We start from the raw sequence: 20,302 nt of genomic DNA, 5'->3' as shown, positions 1-20,302 counted from the left end.
ATTTATTTTGGATATTAACCCTTATCAGATATATGGTTTACATATAGGTTTTTCGCATTCTATAGGTTGTCTTTTCAATCACTTTGTTGATTTGTTTTTGTTTTTGTTTGCTGTGCAGAAGCTTTTTAGTTTGATGTAGTTCCATTTGTTTATTTTTTATTTTGTCGTTTGTGTTTTCAGTGTGATATCCAAAAAGTCATTACCAAACCCATGTAATGAGCTTTATTCCTATGTTTTCTTCTGGCAGTTGCATAGTTTCAGGTCTTACATTTGAGTCTTTAATCCAATTCAAGTTAGTTTTGTGAGTGGTATAAGATATTGGTCCAATTTCATTCTTTTACATGTGAATATCCAATTATCCCAGGGTTCCCTTGTATGTAACTTCTCTCTTTTCTCTTGCTGGTCTTAAAATTCTTTCTTTGTTTTTGACTTTTGATGATTTAATTGCAATGTGTCTCAGAGTAGCCCTATTTGAGTTCAACCTATTTGGGCTTGTTTGGACTTCATGGATATGGATGTCCATTTCTCATCCTAGGTTTGGGAAGGTTTCATCCATTATTGCTTTAAATATACTTTTTTTTCCCTTTCTCTCTCTCTTTTCTTCTTCTGGAATTCCCATACATGAACATTGTTTACTTTATTGTGTCTCATAATTTCCATAGACTTTCTTCACTCTTTTTACTCTTTTCCTTTTTGTTCCTTTCACTGGGTAGTTTCTAAAATCCTGTCGTCCAGTTTGCTGATTCTTTCTTCTGCATGGTCGAATCTACCTTTGAAACTTTCTATCGAATTCTTCAGTTCAGTTATTGTATTTTTAAAATCTAGTGCTCCTGTTTCTTTGATGTTGCTATTTCCTTGTCAGACTTCTTGTCTTGTTCATGCATTGTTTTCCTAATTTCACTTAGCTGTCTGTGCTTTCTTGTAGTTCACTAAACTTCCTTAGGAGGATTATTCTGAATTCTTTGACAGTTCATAGATATTCTTTTTTTTTTTTTTTTTTTTTTTGCGGTGTGTGGGCCTCTCACTGTTGTGGCCTCTCCCGTTGCGAAGCACAGGCTCTGGACGTGCAGGCTCAGCAGCCATGGCTCATGGGCCCAGCCCGCTCTGCGGCATGTGGGATCCTCCCGGACCGGGGCACGAACCCGCATCCCCTGCATCGGCAGGCAGACTCTCAACCACTGCGCCACCAGGGAAGCCCAGATCTTCATTTTTTTAAGGTCAGTTATTGGAGTTTTATTACTTTCCTTTGGTGGTGTCCTATTTGCCTAATTTTTGTGATCCTTGATTCCTTACATTGGTATCTGCATATCTGAATAATTGGGCTCTTCCTCCAGACTTAACTGGGTATTATATTCAGTAGTAGTAGTACATGGGGCTATGAATTAGTTTCCTGGCAGAGAATCAGAGTTTGTATAGGACCTGGCTCTGGGCAGGACCCAGAGCCTGTATAGTTCATTGTTTGGGAACCCAAATCAGGCCAGAGTGTGCACTTAATTCCCTGGTCAGGTGAGGGCACTGGTTTTGCCCTGCAGAAGGGGGAGGCCACAGGCTGTGCTGTCTGTTCAAGTGCCACTGTATCTAGGGCTGTTTAATGGGCTGTACAGCTTCCCATGTTCTCTGGTTAGGTTCCCCAGTTGGACATGCTGAAGGCTGTATTCAGTGATGAGTAGGGCTATGAATTAGATTTCCTGCCTGGGTGCAGCAGGAGAAGCAGCTCTAAAGCCAGTAAAGCTCTTTGTTGTCTTAACTCAAGCTGATCCACACTCCACGTTCTGTGGCTGAACAAGGCCACTGGCTTTGCTTTGCAGACTATCAGCTCTGTCTACCCTTCTCTAGGCTTGAGCACTGCTGGGCCGCACAGTTTCTAGGAGTTGTCACTAATCCTTCTAGTCAGATGGGCCAGGAAGACACTCTCCACAGCAGATGGAATGGGGCTAGTCCCAGTTCCTTTGCCTGGGTGGGATGAGGGGGGACCACTCCAGGCGACTCTTAATTTCTCAAACAGGCTCCCCAGTTGGGAGGAGCTGGGAGCTCCTCTCAGCCTTGGATATGAATTAATCTCCCTGCCTGTGCATGGTACAGGATCCCTCCACACCTGATACTGGCTGTGCTTTGTACCAGAGCCAGTGATGAGCTCTGGCTGCCTGCCTCTTGGCTGGAGCACGACTGGGCCAAATAGCTTCCAGGATTTATTGCCAGCCCTTTTGGTCAGATGGTCAGAAGACACTCTCCACAGTGGGTGGGTTGTGACTCTGCTCTTTCCCTGGGTATGGGCAAACCAGGTTCAAGGGCCAGATGCGTATCAGGTGGATCTGTACCCTGCTGAGTTCCCCGGTTGTAGTGTCCCACCAACCTGGCTCTGTAGATAAGCAAAGGTGCCAGTTGTGATCACTACTTGGGCACTGCAGGTATGAATTCCATCGGTCACAATCCATGTGCTGGCTGTTGCATGCCCCTTCCCCCTTCATCACAGTCCAACTTTTAGTGGTCAAACCCTGCAGATTCCCCTGCAATCCCAGTGGAGCAGATTAGAGCAGTGGCTCCCACAAAGCAACCCCAATGCTAGTGGTGGTGCTTGCTGTCCCCCAGTTCTCTTCTCCTACTGGAGGAACCAGAGGTTCAGGGGAGACCTCACCCATGGTGCTCCACTGGCTTGGGGGAGGGGCAGTGTGGTCAACGTGTAGCTCCTTTTCTCACCCTTCTAATGCAGTGTGTCTTGGTCTCTGTGGTGCACGGGGGGTGCTTCAGCCTCACCTCCATGTTCTAGGATTCTCTCAAATAGTGTCCTGTTTCCAAATAATTGTTAGTTGTTCCTCCTGTGGGGGACGTGGAGCCAGGAATGACCTTGGTGATGTCACCCCACTCTGGGCTTACTTTGACAATATGAGGGTCCTTTATAGCCCAGACATTTCTGGTACTTGAAATGAGGTTCTCCTTTTATTGTTCTCCCTGCTTTAGGACCTAAACTGGGAGCTCTTCATTAGCACTGGCACAAAGGCTGCTGAGATGACTAGGAAGCAAGTGCCAAGGAGGATAGTGAATCAAAGAACCTTGATTCATGGAAAAGGAATCCCAGAAGGAGCTCTAAACATTACACATTCCAAAGGATTTATTCAGGGTTTTCCAATCAAAATCATTTTTACAAAAAAGAAACAGTTCTCAGACTTCGAGTACTATACTGCCAAGTATGTGGAAGAACATTGACAGCAGCTGAGTGGTGTGGTCTGCTTTGAAATATATTCAGTTTGCTTAGGATGGACATATGTCTACTTCAAAGTTACTGTTTCTTTCTAGTAATGCTGTCTACAGTACTATATTTGCTTTTGGCAAGTTAAGAAAACAATGACATCCCTCCCAGGTTCTAAAACAATTACCAGCATAAAAATACATTAAACTTTTTAGCTGATACTTAAGGAAACCAGTACTAGCTAGCATTCCTACTGATGCTAGTATTCAAAGAGAGGCGTGACAAAACCATTAATCTAGAAAACACCAGGTTGGAAAGATGGAGAGAAAGAACTCAAGAGGACTACTTAAGCTGTTGCTTTCTTTACATGTCCCCAAATATGATAATAACCATATAAGCTCCTAAAATAAGTGCAATTTTATGCAAACTTCATAGTATGCCTAGTATGAGGTAAATTTTTACTTTATTTTATAGTATATTTTAATTTTTTATTTTGGTAAAATGTCCCATAATGTAAAATTTACCATTTTAACCATTTTTAAGTGTATCATTTATTGGTATTAAGTACATTCACAATGTTGAGCAACCATTACCATTATCCATTTTAAGACCTTTCTTGTTATCCCCAACAGAAACTGTACTCACTAAACAATAACCCCTTATTTCTCCCCTCCCCTTAGCCTCTGGTTAACTCTATTCTATTTTCTGGGTTTATACTTTGCCTATTCTAACTACCTCATATAAGTGGAATCATATAATAGTTGTCCTTTTGTGTCTGGCTTCTGTCACTTAACATAATGTTTTCAAAGTTTATCCATGTTATAGCATGTAGCAGCATTTCATTCCTTTTTAAAGCCATACAATGTGTAGTGATTTTTAGTTGCAAAACACTTTTAGTACATTGTGTTTCTATTATATTAATGATATCTAGCATATATCACTACCATATTACCTTTAGTAGATGCCCAGTAATGTGTACTATGAGTGAGCCATAATTTCATTCAGTCAAAACCCATTGATAAACATTTATTAAGTTCCAGACAGTTTTATGATTTCAAGAAATGTGGTAATGGACATAGAGGTTCATGTCTTTTTTTTTTTTTTTTTTTTTTTTTTTTGAGGTATGTGGGCCTCTCACTGTTGTGGCCTCTCCCATTGCGGAGCACAGGCTCCGGACGCGCAGGCTCAACGGCCATGGCTCACGGGCCCAGCCGCTCCGCGGCATGTGGGATCTTCCCGGACCGGAGCACGAACCCGTGTCCCCTGCATCGGCAGGCGGACTCTCAACCACTGCGCCACCAGGGAAGCCCGAGGTTCATGTCTTTATGTCCTGGAGCTTTTACTTTTGATGGAAGAATTCTTGGAGTGGCATGGAATGGTATTGTTGGGTCAGAGGTTATGCAGAAACAGTTATCATTTGAATACATACATTGACTATAAAAACCATCAACTTCTTCAACAGATAATATTCCTGTATTTTATGTAACCATTTATGACTATCTTAAAAATGAATGCAAGTAATGTAAGGGAATCCACTTAATGTGATTTGAGCAAGGAAACATTCTCACTTTTTTCATTTCTAGTTCATGGAAGAAAATTCCTATACACAAGTATTGAAATATTTCAAGTCTCTGGATCACACATTTCATCATTTCAAAAATATTACAGAGTACATCACGGATGTCAGTCAAGTCTTGTAACAACAGTGTAGAAAACTAGTAACATTTATAGCTAGTTTGTTTTTAAGCTTCAGCAATGGATCAATTCTATCCAGCCTAATCTGTAATTTTAATTAGATTAATTTTTAAAATAAAAAAAGATTAATTTTTAATTTAAAAGTATTTTTAGTTCATATTTATGTACCTGCATTACGGTAAATCTTTTATTTTGTTGTTTTTTTTCTTAGTTTCTCTTCAGAGTATCTTTTAAAATTTATTTTTAAACGGAATAATTAAAGCCCAAAGATGAGAATGTCTCATTTAAGATAAACTAAAGAACGTTGGAATAGCTGAAGTATGAACACAATTGGCCAACTTTTCACCACCCTCCTTAGAAGAAGACTGTTTTGATTTGCATGGTCCAAGAAAGGAGAAACAGATAACTTGCTGGGGATTGCATCCTGCTTTACTTAAGTTAGACATTAACAGGCTAAAAGGGCAAGGATGAAGCAACATGTTTATAACATATTTTTGAAAAGCTACTTAAAGGTGAAGGGTGGCAAGAACACAGACAGACACACCCTAGACATTTCACTACAGTATTTTAAGGTATGCCTTTTCTTTGGTTGATAGGGATGGAGGGACCTATTAATAAACATTTCTCCTATTTACTTTTGTCTTTATTGCTGTCTAATCAAACCCTCATTAAAAAACAGACATAAAACAAATAAGCATTCTGACTTTTGCCTGAATAAGCAACAACAAGCTCACATCTTAAACAATGGACTGCAATGGCTATGAGACTGAGGATCCTTGGTCATTGCAACAGTAGCAGCAACACAACCTGCTTTGTTCCTTCTGTTGTATACTGCAGAATCTGAGTAAATAGAGAGAAGTCAGTGATACCTTTAGTGCCATTTCTTACACTCCTCTCCATGATCTTTCACACTCAGGTTCTCTGGTCATCTCAATGTAGTGAAAAACAACCAGGATGTTAATACCCTCTATCCATTCACAAAACTTAATGCTTCTGAGACTTGCAGAAATAATGTTGAATCTGAATTGGTGGTACCCAATAGAGTCACTAAGAATAATCCGTCAGACTCACCAAATCCAAATTCAGATTTAAAGGCCATCAAATTTTAAAGATAATGAAGATTTTAAGATTTCAATATTTATTATATATGGTCATATGTAAAAATTTAGAAAAGTAAAATTACATGTATAGGTTTTAAATTATAAGCTATATTCACTGGAGAATTAATGCATTTTAAAAAGGATTCATTCTGAAAAGATTACATTAGCACTTTTTTTAAACCACTACCCTCAAAAATAACTTGTGACAAATCATTGTTCACCCAAGTTTATGTCTCATCTCAAGGAAATGAGTTGTTCTTGGGGAAATTGCTTTCATCTAATTTGTGCTTTCCTGCAGTGGATCAAGCTGAAATGAAATGGGGCTGACATTCGTAACTATTATTACGCGCCCACATTTACCAGAATTACCTAATGATCAGTACCGAAGAGTTTTATAATAAATAAATATGTATGTACTGAGAGTCTCCACTGATAAAAGTTAGTTGAGACATGGCTGGTGATCCCATAGAAGAGATATCTAGCTTATATTTCTTACATCATCTCCATAGTAGAAAGCAATCCAGGATTGCAAAGCAAGGCATGAGACAGTAGCATTTGGTGTATTTTATAAATGTTTAGATTTCTAGGGAGCTTATTGGTATTATATATTGTGGTAAGCACTCAAATGTAAACTGTTACTTTAAAATAGTAAAATATCAAGACCGTAAAAATTTCTGCAACTTAAATGGTCAGTTTGGTATTTGGCTTTATTATAGGCATCTGCAAGATATTTATTAAACAACCAAATGAACCAATACCATTTAATTTTGAAAACTGCCTTCCTAATACAAAAGAATTGGTATTCTACACAAGTTCCTTGTGATTATTTTTGTAGGTGTGGTGGGAATGAATTATGGATGGCACTACCCTTTCTCCTGTTTCTTGTCTGAGGTTTTGGTAAGGTGGAAATTAGAGATGATGGACCTTAAAGTTTGAGCAGTTCAAGACACTCAACCAGTAAGTCAGAAAGAGAAAGACAAATACCGTATGCTAACACATATACATGGAATCTAAGAAAAAAAAAAGGTCATGAAGAACCTAGGGGTAAGATGGGAATAAAGACACAGACCTACTAGAGAATGGGCTTGAGGATATGGGGAGGGGGAAGGGTAAGCTGTGACAAAGTGAGAGAGTGGCATGGACATATATACACTACCAAACGTAAAATAGATAGCTAGTGGGAAGCAGCCACATAGCACAGGGAGATCAGCTCGGTGCTTTGTGACCACCTAGAGGGGTGGGAAAAGGAGGGTGGGAGGGAGGGAGACGCAAGAGGGAAGAGATATGGGAACATATGTATATGTATAACTGATTGACTTTGTTATAAAGCAGAAACTAACACACCATTGTAAAGCAATTGTATTCCAATAAAGATGAAAAAACAAAAAACAGTGAGTAGAATTCAAATAAGTAATAGTAGATATAAAAATAATAAAAAAGAAATTTTGGCAAAACCAAAAAAAAAGACACTCAACCAAGCACAATCCATTTACCCAGGACAAGAAAACATATGACATTACTCTTCTTTTTTCAACCACCATGGATTTGAACTTTTAGAAAATTGAAAATGCAAGATACAGATTTTATTTATTTTCTTAAGTAATTTATTTATTTCTGGCAGCGTTGGTTCTTTGTTGCCGTGCCTGGGCTTTGTCTAGTTGCGGGGAGTGGGGACTACTCTTCGTTGTGGCGCACGGGCCTCTCATTGCGGTGGCTTCTGTTGTTGCAGAGCACGGGCTCTAGGGCACGCCGGCTTCAGTAGTTGCAGCGCGTGGGCTCAGTAGCTGTGGCTCGCGGGCTCCAGAGTGCAGGCTCAGTTGTTGTGGCGCATGGGCTTAGTTGCTTTGCGGCATGTGGGATCTTCCCAGACCAGGGTTCGAACCCATGTCTCCTGCATTGGCAGGCGGATTCTTAACTGCTGCACCACCAGGGAAGCCCAAGATACACATTTTAATAAGGAAATATTAGTCAACAGTTCTCTTATCTCTGTGTCTTTTTCTATCTCATTGATTGTGAAGAATACAATCATAGAGAAAGCAAAATCTACATCAGTTGAAAATTTTTTCCACCTGCATGCATGTTATAGTGTATGTGTAACATCTTCACAGGGTTTGTGAAATCACTATTTCACCACAGAAATTAAATCTGACACTAAAATGATCTGAAACTAATTAGTCCATTGAATAAGGGGAGGAGGATTGGCATCTTGGTCATCGTTTAGAAGAAAAAAAAATCATTAACCTGTTAGGCAAAACACTTGTCTTTAAATTATCCCTTAATAAATATAATAGAAAATGAAATAAAATGGCAGTAGAGTGTTATGAAAGGAAAGCAATTGGGTGATCTCAAAGTGAGTGAGTATAAAAATCAATATTTTTTGTTTAGTTTGATAATAATTTTATTCTTAGAGCTCTCAGGCAGCTAGCTTTTGGTCATTTTTAAGATCAATCAAAAAGTTCTAAACATTATTTTTAAGGTATGCAGATCACTAGGCCCTCCTCCCCTCCTTTCTCTCTTTCTTTTAATTTTTTAATTTATTTTGGGGAGTTTTGGCTACCATTTATGTTCTAATCATGTTTTTCAGGAAGTGAATTTGAACTTTGAACCTCACCTAGTTTGAATCCTACCTCTATTGTTTTCTATCTCTATGACTTAGGGTAAGTTACTTAACCACTGTGAATTGTTTCTGGATACTTAAAACAGGAAAATCACAGGGTTGTTGCGAAGATTAAAGAAGATAACATAAAAGGGAACTTACTGCAGTGTTTGAGACATAGTAAGGGTTAGTAAATATTTCCAGTTTTTATCTTTCTAATTCTCGTGAGCAGTTTACAATGAGATCTCATTACCACAGATTTTCCCTAAAATTATGAACCTTTTCCTACCCCTCTCCATTTTAAAGCAAACCTTGAAATGACTGAACCTCATAGGAAGATGTCTCAATGCAGGGAATCCCAGTAGCAGGAGAGGTTGAAGCTACCACAATGCAAAGTTGTCAGGCTCTGATCTGGCAGTAGCTGTGGGAATTAGTCTTAGCTTCTATTTTTAACTCTGCAAGGAGTTGATTGGATGACCTGGGAAAACTCAGTTGGCATCTTATTTTCTTTCTGAATTTCTTTCTGCATCTTATTTTCTTTCTGAATTGTACCATTTGTCTAATCACTCTTTTCACTGACTCATTATCAGAAATGATATCAAGGGTGTTGATTTCAGAAGTAATGTTATAGAAAATGGGAATTGTTCCCTTTCTTAAAGGCAATAGTTGACAATTTTATTTTATTTTTTTCTGATACAGTATTGAAGTTCCTGGGAGAGGGCAACTTTAATTTACAAAGAGCTGTTAACATTCACTTCCTCTAACAAAAGCCTTTAAAGGTAATACTACTAATTATCTGCCTTGAACCCCAGTCTTTTTTTTAATATGTAACTGTTGAAGTTTTTTAATGTTAATCAATATCATTAAGTTGTCCAAAAAGGAAAATTAATCTGTTACTCCATTGTACATCATATACAAAGGAATCTTCTTGGTATATGATAGCTTTCTATTTGACTGAATCTCAATGAATTTAGAGAGTACATGTAAGAATTTTAATATTCAGAGCCTTATTCATAAAAGTGCACTACTGAGTAGATTCAATCACTAGCAACACCTTTAAACTGAAATCAAAAATAGAGCCTCAATTAACGTGAAAACTTTAGTAGCAGAAACACCTGCCTATAAAAACTGCACTGTTAGTACACAGGCGAGCTTTAGTATGATAACAATTTTGTTGGGCTTGAAAAGCACATCATTTTACATTTTTTTCTTATTTGACTTTTTATCATTATGTGGACCATTTAGGTCTAAGGAAACAAGTACAAAAACTGCCTAAAGCCTTCCATTTAATATGTAAGCCATAGCTGTCCGCAAGAGAGAATTTTGTGGTGATCAACAACTCTAGCCAAATGGGCAATAATTTATTTTAGTTGGTAGAGTCTAATCATGTGTACCTAACTATGTTCTTTTAAGTAAAAAGTGTAAAACATTTTTAGTAGTAAGTTTGTCCTGAATTTCCAAGTCAATATTTTTAATCCCTGTTTGAATACTGAATTCATTAGCTATTCACCAAAGGCTTGAGGCATAGATTTTGGGCATAGTCTGCTTCTAAGATGAGATGTAGCAAACAGTCTAAATTCCAGTTTTAAATATACACGTGCAAACACATATACACATATATTATACAAAAATTTATATACAGACATTCCCCGAATTACAATGGTTCGACTTACCGATTTTTCAACTTTACCATGGTGCGAAAGTGATACTCGTTTAGTAGAAACTATAGTTTGAATTTTTTCACTTTTTCAAAGTATACTTTGAATTTAGAGTAGAAACTATACTTTTCCCAGACTCCTGATATGCAGCATGATGCTCTCTTGTGATGCTGGGCAGCAGCAGCAAGCCACTCCTCCCACTCAGCGACTCGATCACAACTGACACACTTACAACCGTTCTGGTTTTCACCTTCAGTACAGTATTCAATAAAACAAATGAGATATTCAACAGATTATTATAAAATAGGCTTTGTGTTAGATGATTTTGCCCAACTTTAGGCTAATGTGAGTGTTCTGAGCACATTTAAGGTAGACTAGGCTAAACTATGACGGTTGGTAGATTGGGTGTAGTATAAGCATTTACAATTTATGATATTTTCAATTGATGATGGGTTTATCAGGATGCAATGCCATAGTAAGTTAAGGAAGATCTGTATTTTATGTGTATTATATATATTCATTATATTATCCAATTATGTGTATATATGCGTATATATGCATGTATATATGTCTGCCTTCATGAACATTTGCCTTCTATTTCAAATATTTGATTATATTTATTTACTTTTTATTTTTTTTTATTTGGTTATATTTAAAATAAACAGACAAGTTCTTGGAGAAGCATTTGAAGAATCTTTGTTTCCAGAGTCAAGTTTTGCAAAGAACACTTATTTTTTCACTAGCTGTTTATTTTTCAATAGTTAAAAAAATATTTTTAAATTTTAAAGTGATTCTTTAATATATGAATATGAATATGTATTTACTTCAGGTGCTATATATGTTATTTATACATATGTGTATTTATATATATTTAAATGTTTTTAAACCTGATCTTACTGGGTTATGTCTACTATCCAATTATGTGAGAGTAGTGAGATTGTTGCCTTTCAGCTTGGAACATGCTTCTGTTTCATTTGATTATATTTTATCCATTAAGTGCTCTGGCCTTCCATTAGCTCTTTTGCTTTGAGGAATACATTTTATAGTGCATTAGAAATATTCTTCTATTTTTCATGCCATAATTTTCCAGTGTCTCACAAAATCATAATTTGGAATGTTCTGACTTGAATAGTGTTTCAGAATAGAGACTTGTCCCTTTTGGAATCATCAGATCTGTTGGTTAGGTACAGTATTTCTTATTTTTTCTGTTGGGGAAAGGGAGGAAGAAAACTGCAGTATGGAACGTTCCAGTGTTTTTTTTTTTTTTCTTACGCTTATACCAAAAAAATGCACTCTTCTAGTAAAACTAGAAACATGAGAGGGGCAGTTACATAGTTCCAAATTAGGACAACCTAATCTACTGTAATTTTTTCAAGTAAAAGAATAACCCAGGTAGTATATACTATTAGCTAGATTTTTTAAAACAGCCATTTGTTGCTTAATAATTCTATTCTTTTTCCATTCTTAGTTTCATAACATTTTTACACAAAGGTTTATATTAACAAATGCCATCAGTTGTATTGTTGGTTTCCTCCTGCTTTCTGATGAGTTCTATAATTTAAAAATGCTTAAAGTCCAGACTTCTCAACTAGAAAACATAAGCACAGTAAAAGCAGTGTTTTTAAAATTAATTCTGGAATATATTTCTCTTGATGGTAAAGACATATAAGATTACAGATGTGTATGTTTGGATGCTTTATAAATAAAAGTAATATGATTAATCATGTATTAATTTATACTACCAGAAATTCCCTCTAAATCCTTTCTAGGACACAAACATTTATGACATTTCTATATTGTTCTCATTTTATTATTTTAATGAAATATTATATAGGTAGTATTTCATAAAAACATTGCATCAATTGTAATACAAGTTTAGGAATCTTAATTTGGTATGTAAATATACTAACTTCTGTTGAAATTGCTATAGCTTAGGGTCAAAATTAATTTGAAGGTTATTAGTGTTATTATTCTGGTTTTTATTAGCTGCTGTCTCAAATTAATTATAAAGACAAAAATATCCCTGGCTTAGAGTTTCTGCACTATTAATGACATACCGAGATGTCTCTTGGGTATCGGTAAATGATATATTTTAGAGCATAACTTACGAAATGACTTGCCGGTTGGCAGACCACCTTTGACAATAAAATATATTTGATAGTCTACCTTTGCAAATTCATTGTACCACACAAATGTGATCTTGGTAATTGACATATGACTATTAAGCTTCAACCATTCTCCATAATATTCCTATTAGCAATTATTAACAGAATAAAGGGGAGATAACAATTCTATAGTATTTATTCAGATTTTTATTTAAAGTCAAGTATAATCTATATTTCTATAGTGCTTTTTTTATCTAACACCTCACTGAAGTAGAAGGAAGTGTTCTAGAGGTTTGTTATCAGCTTTTAAATGAAGTCATCTTTAACTATCTTTTATTTAAAAATACTAAAAACAAGTTTCATGGTCTCTAATTAAACATAAATAGTGGAATTGTCTATGAAACTTTTGAAATGGTCAATCACATAAAAACATAGGGATATCCTTTAAAGCAGGGGTCCCCAACCCCCTGGCTGTGTGAGGAAATGGGCCGCCCAGCAGGAGGTGGGCGGCCAGTGAGCGAGCGAGCGAAGTTTCATCTGCTGCTCCCCATGGCTCGCCATCGCTCGCATTACAGCCTGAACCAACTATCCTCCCCCCACCCACCCTGTTGGTGGAAAAATTGTCTTCCACGAAACCGGTCCCTAGCTCCAAAACAGTTGGGGATCACTGCTTTAAAGCATATGAATTTCTAATATATTTATTTAGGTTATATATGCTGAACTTTTTTTTACATAATAGCTCATAGGTAACCTTCACTATTAAGTATTTTATGATGCTTAGAATCGGAAACAATACAGAAGTTAACAAATTAAAATTGTTTTTTGTAAAATGTCAAGTGAGAAGAGAAGAATGTTAAATAATAAATACAGCATATTCACCACTTGGTTTTGAATATCACACACATAGAGAAAAAAGACCCAAAGAAAATGTAAAAATTATTTATCAATGGTTAACTCAAGAAATAAGAGAGTCAGGGTGACCTTTACTTCCTCCCGTTCTCATTCTGTATTTCCAAATTCATTGCACTATGTATGTATTACTTTTAGAACTGTTTAAGAAGAAATGTGCCAGTTTGGATAATTTTTTTTTTTAACATCTAAACATTGCCGAGTATTGTTAGAATGTTCAGTTTTTATGTAGCTTTCTGGAAGATCTAGGTGGCCATAAAAAGCTGAATATATTAGCGGAGGGGGAGTTTTCCCTCATCTTGAAATAATAATGATAAATAATATTTTTAAAGCATTAAATAATTTTCAAAGCATTTTTATGTACATTTTCTCCTCAGACCATCCTAACTCTCTAGAGTTGGTAGAAAAAGGATTCTACTCATTTTGCCCAGGGTGGGGGTTGGAGAGTGGGAATTGAAATTCATGAAGTTTAGCAAATTGCCTATTTAAGCCGTACACAGTTATTAAGTGGCAGGGCCAGAATCCTAACCTGTCCATTCATGCCATGGCCAATCTAGTGCTTTCCTCTATGCTGTAGGAACTGGACATATTTAAGAGGTAAGCACAAAAATGGAAATAGGTCTGAATCTTGCTCTAGTTGCAAATTTGCCTATAGACCTCACTGGAGCCTGAACCAGGAAAATCTATATGAATTTCTTTCTTCAACCCAAAGAAATGGCCATGTTAAATAATTCCTAGGTTTAATTTTAAAAAATCGATACTGTCTTTTTTCACCATATTCCAGTTTGTGTATCTTGTGTCTCTCAACTTCTCCAAAGAACCATGCTTCCTACCTAAAGGATTGCATTGCTTAAGAAACAAACATTGACAATTCTGATGCTAACCTGAATTAAATAATATACCAATCATTTATGAGATCCGCCTTAGTATTTTTACACTCCTGAAATATCACCTCTATGACCTGCTTTTTAAAATAGTCTGACACCTACCGAGTACTCTTTCACTTCCTACAAGAAATCAAGAAAAAGAAAGCATTTGTGTTTTTAATTTTAGTGAAGGGTTCTTGATTTAAGAATTAGTCATTTAATGTCATTTGAATTTCAAGTGTGCCTCAAGTACTTGAGGTTCTTTCTGTATGACTTCTCCAGAGTTTTCACATATATATCATCATTAATTTCATCTTTCACTTGGGATTAGTACAAGAAAAGTTTTATTTACTACTATTTCTTAGTTTTCTTCATTTCAAATATTCAGTGCCTTGTCAAAAATAATATTATAGTCTTATACTGTTCATTGATAACAGATAATACCAAGAAATTGTGATTCTGGTTTTCAGTTAAAAAAACAAAATGAGAAACTAAAGAAATAATTACTATAACAATGTTTTTCTCCATTTAGCCAATCAGATATTCACATCAGTGAGTGTTAGATTTTGAGACTATGAATCCCAATAGTAAATGTTTTATATATTCAGAGAAGTGAAAAATCATAATTATTATGCTTCCTCTGTGCTAAATACTATTTTAAAACCAGTTGGAATCCCCCCTGACAACAATCCTAAGAGGTAGGTACTGTTTGCACCTATTTTACAGCCGGACAAACTGAGGCACAGAATGATTAAATTATTCATGGTCACACAGCTAGTAAGGCACAGATACAGTATTTAAAATCAAGTCTGTTTTTGTGAGAGTCCACATTCCCAACCCCTGTAATGAAAGCGTGTGACCCCTACTATTTTCTATGTACCCATTTACTTGCTTTGTGGAAAGAAAGGGAGTGAGCGAAGAGGAGGGAAAGGGAGGGAGGGAAAGAGGAAAAGAAGGCGGAATGGAGGGAGGCAGGAGAATTGTCAAAATTCTGCCAGCTTGTTGCTACTGTGTGTTATTTCTTATAATAAGGTTGAAATTAAGGACTTGTAGAGATTTACATAGAATAAATAATTTTAAATTTCCTTAAGGGAAGTCTCTGGTAATATTATCAGATGGTGACAGCAAGTGAATTTCTGTTTAATTCTATTCATAATTAAAATGCTATAGCAGGCTCATATTTGGAACAAACACAGTTCTGTTAATTCTCATAGTAATAATTCTACATTTCCTTAAATTTGTTATCATTTTTTTCACCCTCAACACTCTCAGCTTATTTAATTTTAGTACCTACTCTTTTTCAAAAGTCCATAAATTTTAGTTAGGCTTAAATCATAGGAAACTTGAAGAAAGTTTAGAGCTTGTAACAGAAGGAAACCACCCCCTTCCCACCCCGAGCCCAGCTCTGTCCATTTCTATCAGAGCTACTCCACCAAGAATGGAGGAATTATTCTAATTGGTCAGATTTATGACACATTCTATTACATAGGGTGACTGTATTTGTTTAGAGGTACACAGCAACAGTTCCACATTTCTTCTTGTCCGTTGCCTGGTCCTGTGAAAGCAGGTAAGTGGAGTGAAGATCCTCAAAACCTAGACCTCAGTCTCTTGTTTCTGTTCCATTCCGTTCCACCAGGGTGAGCTTAATCCAGCAGAAGAGTGAGCTCTTCTGTGTTTCGCTGGATGGTTCCATGCAGATGAGTCAAGTTCCATTTTGAGCCTGGAAAATCTTGCATGCTGTCTCATCAACTTCTTCCTCTTCTGAGTGTGTACTCAGAAAATGGTAACATGCCCCCAGTAAGCCTTTACCACAGCTCTGACTCAGGGTTATTAGGAAGGAATTCCAAATCTCAGACATGTTCTGTATTTTAATCAACAGATAATTTGTACTTATAGTTAACATTTACTCTGGATTATTCACGTGTTCTTATGCAGTTGGAACCTATTTCTGTCTTCATGTGCTTAAAGCTAGGATGAGTATGGATTTTAATCAAGATGATTTAGAAATTTTATTAAGTGTTTCTTATGTGGCAGGCACTGTTCTAGGTACTGGTGATAGAGTTTTAAACAGAGTGGTTACAATCCACACTCTAAGAAAGGGTACTTAACATGAAAATGCATATAGGAAAGATGTACAGAAATCATACGCAAAAAACAAGAGTCCGTTTAATATGCATGGTTGGCATCTTGGGGATAGAAGAAATCTAACACAAGGAGTTTTACAAGACTGATGATATTATAGTCACTTCAGTTGAACTTTGTTTTATTTAAAACAAGCAACCCTTTTTCAAACCAAGTAAAAAAATTATTGACAGTAATTGTACAACATTGTAGCTCCTTATTTAGTAAGGAGAGGGTGCTTTGACTTATGATATGAGGCAGTTTCAGTATTTTGATAAACTAACCTTCAGCATTTTAGAAATTAAGCTTTTTCATTGATGGAAATTCTAATATTTGCCCATCAGTTTTATTTCATGCCTCCGAAATTAGATTAAATTTTCCAATTTTAAGTGAAAACCTGGCATATTATCTATTGACACTACAGTTCCAAGTTTTATCATAAGAAAAGGTGGGTGAGAGGAATCCCCAGCTCAAAATCCTATCCAAATTTGAATTCTGAAAGTCTTTTTTTGATTGATTAGTAGATGTTGGTATCACATTATTTGCAATGACAGAGGACATTGTCAAGTTGTTATTAGCATTCATGGCAGCACCGGCTTCTGAGAATTCAGTGGTTTTTTTTTTAAACCACGTTTTCTCCTCTTGACCCATGACTCCAACTCTCAAAATATCTTGACTCATTCATACATCATACATTCAAGAAGTAATTACTGATCGCATATACTATTCCAGATACCAAGCTGGTCACTAGGGAGTCAAAATGACTAAGGCACAGGCTTGGCTGTCAAGGAGACCCCAATGTAGTGAACCTTTGCTTCTTACTCTTCAAGTGGCATTGATCCTGTGTAACCAGAAGTAATAGGGAATTAAGTAGCATTCATATTGTAATTAAATGTAGATTGAGCCAGATGATTTTCCAAAATCAGGTTTAATCAGAGATAGGGCAAGAGTGTTCTTTGGGATTTTTCCTTGATGAGCATTGTTAACTATCCTTGAGATGCACTAATAGAAGTCAGTGAGTGATTTATCAATTTGGTTTCCTATGGGAACCAAGATGAAGGACGTTTCCTCCTTTAGTCATTGACTTTCTACAGAGATAGCAAAGGCGCTTCAACTTTCCCAGAAAAGCAATCACCGGTAAACAGCAGTGATGGTAGATGTGGGTTATTTACTACCATGGGGTTGAGAATATTAGTGAGCTGCATTTTGACCGCTTGTCAAACATTTTGACATCTTGGAACAGAAAGTGTTATTTAAATATAAAAAGCATTTTCTGTTGAATTGCTGTTAGTCATCCGTATGAGGAAATGACCTATTAAGTAATAGATCGGGAATAAGATTGATTTCTGCTAAAGAGTCCTTAAAGTAGCTACATGTTTCAATTTGTGGGTGTTTTTCAACCATTTGTAAGTTACCACAGTACAAGCCCCATATCACAAGCTCTCTGCATTGACTTTCCAGCATATTCTTTCCTGGGCTTTCTCCCCCCGCCCCGCCCCCTCTCTCTCAGATCAGAAGAAGAGCAATGGGTCTCAAGCTTTAGCTAGAATCAGAAGGCTTGTCAAAACAATGATTTCCGGAGCCTCAGCTGGGAATTTGCATTTCTAACAAGTTTCTAGGAGAAGCTTCTGCTGCTGTTACATATTTGATGAACCACTGCTCAAGTAAAAGGAATGGGAATTTAGGAAGTAGAAAGATGGAGAGCTATGAAAAGCTGGAGTCAGCTTCTGATCTTCTTCACCAAGCTGCCCAAGCTATTGGGAAGATAATCACTACTGCCCCAGGGAAGCGTATTGAAAGTCACACCGATTAGAATGGGCATCATCAGAAAATCTACAAGCAACAAATGCTGGAGAGGGTGTGGAGAAAAGGGAACCCTCTTGCACTGTTGGTGGGAATGTAAATTGATACAACCGCTATGGAGAACAGTATGGAGGTTCCTTAGAAAACTAAAAATAGAATTACCATATGACCCAGCAATCCCACTACCGGCACATACCCAGAGAAAACCATAATTCAAAAAGACACATGCACCCCAATGTTCATTGCAGCACTATTTACAATAGCCAGGTCATGGAAGCAACCTAAATGCCCATTGACAGACAAATGGATAAAAAAGACGTAGTACGTACATAAAATGGAATGAACTTGGGTCATTTGTAGAGACGTGGATGGACCTAGAGACTGTCATACAGAGTGAAGTCAGTCAGAAAGAGAAAAACAAATATCGTATATTAACACATATATGTAGAATCTAGAAAAATGGTACAGATGAACCGGTTTGCAAGGCAGAAATAGAGACGTAGATGTAGAGAAGAAACGTATGGACACCACGGGGGGAAAGCGGGGCAAGGGTGGTGGTGGTGGGATGAATTGGGAGATTGGGATTGACATGTATACACTAATATGTATAAAACAGATAACTAATAAGAACTTGCTGTATAAATAAATAAATTAATTTAATTTAATTTAAAAAGTAATTGGCCCTCCTCTGAGTAAGTGATTGCCCGAGGGCATCATGTTGAACACTCTTGACTGTCCTCTTAAGCCCAGGTTTGCAGTGAATGAGCCATTTAACCTCTCTTTACCCCAGTCTTTCTAGATTAAAAATAGTAACGGTAATTTCCCTTCCCTCTTGTTAAAAAACAAGACAAAACAAAAAATACGCAAATCCTGATGGTGCTTTCCCTTTGTGGAAAATTCTTTGGATTTATCCATCTATTACTCTGATGTAGTAAAGAAGAAATTTAGCAAAGTTTCTCTTTGTCCATAAAGATTTTAGGCTTTTAAGCTTAACTCTTTAGCAAAAACTATCAAATGCCTATTCTCCACTGCCTGGGGCTAGACATTTCCTTGATTCTGTCGAAGAGGTGGGGAGCCACAAGGGAACAAGTACTTAAAGAGACTCTAAAAAGCCCTATCTTTTCTGCACCCCCTTCGCCACCACCAGCTCTCCAGTTTATCCACTGCTCTTCTCACTCTTTCCACACCAGGAACACCAGCCTCTTAGTTTGTACTTTCAACACTCAACGTTCTCCCATCCAAAGGCCCTTGCATTTGCGATTTCATCTTCTGGAAATGTTCTAGAAAAGTAATCCATACACATATAAATAGAATATGATACTAGAGGTTATGATAATAGATAGGATATGACTACCTTCAAGTCTCTGGTCAAATGTCACCACATCTGTGAGACCTTGATCATCCTATAAAAAACAGCTGTCATGCATCCCCATGCAGGTGCACACATTAACCTACACATGCTCCATTCCATCTCTGATATAGTTTTCTCCATATGTTTGTTCCCGTCTGCCAAACAATATATCAATATTTTGGTATTGGTTTATTTTCGGTCTCTTCCCTAGGTAGAATGCAAATTCCGTGCAGGTAGCGTCATGATTTTTTCACTGCAGAACTTACAACAATCATTGGCACATAAGAGTCACTCAGTAAATATTTCTAGGGTGAAAAAAAGAAAGGTGATATATCCTTACCTTAGATTATCCACTGCACATTTTGGTATCCTTTGCATTACTTGCTCAAATGATCTTACACTCCAGTCATACGTACCTACTGGCAGTTCTTTAGGACCACCATTGCTCTGTATGCCCTCGTGTCTTTTTTAAAATTTAATTTTTAACATCTTTATTGGAGTATAATTGCTTTACAATGGTGTGTTAGTTTCTGCTTTATAACAAAGTGAATCAGCTATACATGTACATATATCCCCATATCTCGTCCCTCTTGCGTCTCCCTCCCACCCTCCCTATCCCACGCCTCTAGGTGGTCACAGGACATATATCCACTCACTACCAAATGTGAAATAGATAGCTAGTGGGAAGCAGCCACGTAGCACAGGGAGATCAGCTCTGTGGTTTGTGCCCTCTTGCTTTTTAAATCTTGCTGTAGCCTCTGCCTAGAATGTTCACTTCTGAAACTTTTTTGTTGTCTTTCACACTTCTACATTTCCTTCAAAACACAAATCAGGTGTCCTGTTCTTCAAAAATATTTCATGATGAACTCATTCTTTCTCTGTGTCCTCCTTCCCACCCTGGCACCCTGTCC

Source organism: Hyperoodon ampullatus (assembly GCF_949752795.1).
Source record: "Hyperoodon ampullatus genome assembly, chromosome: 2".
Classification (NCBI taxonomy): Eukaryota; Metazoa; Chordata; class Mammalia; order Artiodactyla; family Ziphiidae; genus Hyperoodon; species Hyperoodon ampullatus.
The sequence above is the reverse complement of the archived record's forward strand: the minus strand, read 5'-3'. Positions refer to the sequence as shown.